Source organism: Triticum urartu, chromosome 2A (genome assembly GCF_056163025.1).
Source record: "Triticum urartu cultivar PI428250 chromosome 2A, HENAU_Tu73, whole genome shotgun sequence".
Lineage (NCBI taxonomy): Eukaryota > Viridiplantae > Streptophyta > Magnoliopsida > Poales > Poaceae > Triticum > Triticum urartu.
This window is the reverse complement of record NC_141874.1, coordinates 666,944,077-666,948,752: the sequence shown is the minus strand read 5'-3', so window position 1 is coordinate 666,948,752 and position 4,676 is coordinate 666,944,077.

Sequence of the window (4,676 nt, the reverse complement as noted above, 5' to 3'; positions counted from 1 at the left end):
AGAGGCGTCCTGCTCTCCATCATCTCCGGAAGAAGATCCTCTGAAGACGAGCTCTGCTGAGAAGGGCTGAGGTCCGAGCTACAAGGTGAAAATTCGGTTAATCCTCTCAGATATAAAGCAAGGATTTCTCTCACCCCTCTTAAGGAAAATCTTTCTCCACTTACGGCTCGCTGGAGGGCTGGTCCTCTTGAGGGCATAGTTCGGCCGAGGAATCCCCCGACATAGCACCCTCTAACGGGGATTTTTTCCCCTGCTTGGAGGCTATAGCCTCCCGGTTGTCAGAGGCAGTCCTCTTCTTCCCCTTAGGAGAGGAATTGTCGGTTCCTCCCTTCGGAACAGCCTCCTTCGAGGAGGCCATAGTTTCCTTGTCCTCCCCCTCACTTCCCTCCAAAGGCATTATCTTCAACATCCTGACAAGCACGGGATCCGGCCTGGTTTTGGGAAGGGGAGCCGGACACCTGATCAGCTTTGCCTTCGCTATCCACTCCTGTTTAAAAGGACAACTCTTTTAGGGGCAAGTTTATGACAATTATACGGATAGCAGGTCCGGGCACAAGGTTACTTACTTGAGTATCCGGGCGATTGCAGCTTAGACCTGTGTCCTCGGTCAAATCCGGACACATTGCTTGTGATCCAAAGAACAGTTTATACATCTCCGTGGGCGTTGCGCCCATGAAATGCTGGAGAGCTCGCGGTCCCTCTGGATTAAACTCCCACAGGCGAAGGGAGCGACGTTTGCCGGGCAATATACGGCGAATCAGCATGACATGCGTCACCTTGACCAGGCTGAGGTCTCTTTCTAAGAGGTCCCTAATGCGGCCCTGCAACAAGGGCATGTCTTTGGGTAACCCCCAATCTAATCCTTTGTTGACCCATGACGCTAGCCGTGGTGGAGGACCCGAGCGAAATGCAGGAGGCGCCACCCACTTGGTGCCCCTAGGAGCGGTGATATAGAACCACTCCCGTTGCCACAAACCGAGCTCCTCTTGAAAAGAGCCCTCAGGCCATGAAGCATCAGCATTCTTGCTTATAACAGCGCCTCGGCACTCTGCGTGCCGTCCATCGATCATCTTCGGCTCCGCTTTAAAGGTCTTGAGCCATAATCCGAAGTGAGGGGTAACACGGAGGAACGCTTCACACACGATGATGAATGAGGAAATATGGAGGATGGACTCCGGAGCTAAGTCGTGGAATTCCAGCCCGTAATAAAACAGCAGCCCCCTCACAAAGGGATCCATTGTGAAGCCTAACCCCCGAAGGAAGTGAGACATGAACACCACGCTCTCATCGGGCTGGGGACTGGGAATGGCTTGCCCTTGAGCAGGCAACCTATGCGAAATTTCGCCAGTCAAGAACTTAGCCTCTCTCAACTTTAGCACGTCCTCCTCCGTGATGGAGGAGGGCATCCATCGGCCTTGAAGGGAGGAGCCGGACATTGTCGAAGGTCCGAAGCGCCTGGAATCTGGAGCCTAGGGTGTTGGAACTCGAGGCGACGGGCGAACTCGTTTGAGATTGGAAAAAGGAGTAAGGCCTTGGTCTCTTTATAAGAGGTTGAATACCAAGAGCCCTCCCCGTAACCGTTTGGGACTCGCCTTTAATCGAGGAAACGTGCTAACAGGCACGATTGGGTTACCCACGTCCATATTGATGAGAATCCCATAAATAAAGGGGACACGATCTCTGCTTTGACAAGACGTGCCAAGGAAACCGCCCCGCAAAACGTGCTAAGGTGGAAAAGAAAAAACGATTCAAGTAAAAGACTTGGTCGTAGTGTGATGTCACTCTGCGGAATATGTCAGTAGATTAGATTTGTGTTAATATTATTCTCTCTATGGCAATATGTGGAAGCTTTTTTGCACAGCCGGACACTATCCTTGGTGTTTAAAATCTTCTTGAGGAATTTGGAGGAGGAACCCGCCTTGCAATGCCGAAGACAATCTGCGCGCCGGACTCATCGTCATTGAAGCCTGGTTCAGGGGCTACTGAGGGAGTCCTGGATTAGGGGGTGTCCGGGTAGTCGGACTATACCTTCAGCCGGACTCCAGGACTATGAAGATACAAGATTGAAGACTTCGTCCCGTGTCCGGATGGGACTTTCCTTGGCGTGGAAGGCAAGCTTGGCGATGCGGATATTCAAGATCTCCTACCATTGTAACCAACATTGTGTAACCCTAACCCTCTCCGGTGTCTATATAAACCGGAGGGTCTTAGTCCGTAGGACAACTTCATATACAACAATCATACCATAGGCTAGCTTCTAGGGTTTAGCCTCCTTGATCTCGTGGTAGATCTACTCTTGTACTACCCATATCATCAATATTAATCAAGCAGGACGTAGGGTTTTACCTCCATCAAGAGGGCCCGAACCTGGGTAAAACTTCGTGTCCCTTGTCTCCTGTTACCATCCGGCCTAGACGCACAGTTCGGGACCCCCTACCCGAGATCCACCGGTTTTGACACCGACACTCTCTTTTTGACCCCTTTACTTATGCACAGGCAGTTAGAGCCTCCCACCACGGCCGCGCATAATAGGGCAAGGAAAGGGGAGCCGGAGAGAAGCCTAATGCATGAGACGAAGCAAAGCAACGACAAGGACCAAGGCCACAAAGATCAGATGGACGAAGCAGGTTTCCTCGGCAAGACCCTTGCCGGGGCAGCTCACCCACGCCAGCCGAGCGAGCCACCCTTGAGCCCACCAACACTCGACAAATGCATTAGGATAGGCTCAGGAGGCACTGAGGGAGTCCTGGATTAGGGGGTGTCCGGATGGCCGGACTATACCTTCAGCCGGACTCCTGGACTATGAAGATACAAGATTGAAGACTTCGCCCCGTGTCCGGAAGGAACTTTCCTTGGCGTGGAAGGCAAGCTTGGCGATGCGGATATTTAGATCTCCTACCATTGTTACCAACTTTGTGTAACCCTAACCCTCTCCGGTGTCTATATAAACTGGAGGGCTTTAGTCCGTAGGACAATATACAACAATCATACCATAGGCTAGCTTCTAGGGTTTAGCCTCCTTGATCTCATGGTAGATCTACTCTTGTACTACCCATATCATCAATATTAATCAAGCAGGACGTAGGGTTTTACCTCCATCGAGAGAGCCTGAACCTGGGTAAAACTTTGTGTCCCTTGTCTCCTGTTACCATCTGCCTAGACGCACAGTTCGGGACCCCCTACCCGAGATCCGCCGATTTTGACACCGACATTGGTGCTTTCATTGGGAGTTCCTCTGTGCCATCGTCATCAGGAAGGATGCCTCCTCCCGTCTTTAAAGACGGCACCGTTGCTAAGGGAGCATTGGCTGTCGGCCAAACTCTCCGGCTGGGTGGTTTTCTTATGACCGCCTGTTCGGCTGCTGCGACGACGATGACCTCTCGGGTCATCAAAAGCAATCTTCACGTCAGTTTAGAACTCGCCGAGCAGTTAGATCCAATAGAGCTCTCTTCCATGAACGAGCTCTTTGATCGCATCGCCGCCCTGGGGGTCGCTACAGATTACGACAAGGTTGGGCCTAAACCCGATCTAAGAGAGATTAACTCTCCCCAGGAAACCCATCACGTTGCCGTGGTAGAAGGGCAGTGCGGCGACCCTTCATCTATCTGAAGGACTAATTACGTCCGGATTCCCGATCCCTCCAGGCCGGATACCCGCGGAGGGGAGGATATAACTCAAGACCTGAACTTAGAATCAGGCAACGGGCTAGACTCATTGGATAACATCCAAGAACCTAAACTTCAGAGTTCGGAAACTCCTTGGCCTCTGAGTCTCAGATCGGGTGAGGTTTCGGATTTAATTCCACCCACCCACCCGAACATAAGCGATCTATCCAAAATCAGGCAAAAGCCTGAAGAAACAGTACACCATTACTGGGCCAGATTCCTCCTGGTTATGAACAGGATAAAGGACTGCCGCAAGGAGGACGCAATCTCAATCTTCTGCAATAATTGCACGGACAAGGGAATCCTTAACGCCATAAGTCGTCGTGATATTACACGCCTTTCTGACTTGGCGTCCACAGTACAAAAGTATTGTGCGATGGAAAGCGCCTGGAAAACCAAAATAAAATTTTGGGATAATCCGGCCCTAAATAGAAACCCCGTCCGGAACAAAAGGGTGCATCATTGACAGACACCCGGGTTAAACACCAAAAAACAAAAACCCTCTACAGGGCATGGAACCGTACTGGAAGGATGGCTTAATGGACCCTGTAAAATTCATAGTATAGAGGATGCCACCCCAACTCACAGCCTCAGAGCATGTTGGATACTCCGGCAGGTGGCCAAAATTGGCGAAGACCTCCTAATTCCGGAGGCCGCAGAAAGCCACCCCAGGGACACCAGTACAGTCTTAACAGTCTTCGAGACTTTCGCATCAAATAGCATGCGAAAAAGAACACTCCGCAACCTCGCCGAAGTCTACCAAGTAGCAACAATAAACCCATGGAGTGACACGGCTATCACTTTTAATGCCGGTGATGAACCTAAATTCCGAACAGCCAAAGCACCAGCCGCACTGGTCCTCAGTCCAATAGTGGACGGCTTTCGCCTCACCAAGGTACTCATGGATGGAGGCAGCGGGTTGAACCTCATTTATAAGGAAACCCTCCAAAAAATGGAAATAGACCGGAACCGCATTGAGCGAAGCAGCACAACCTTTAGAGGAATAATCCC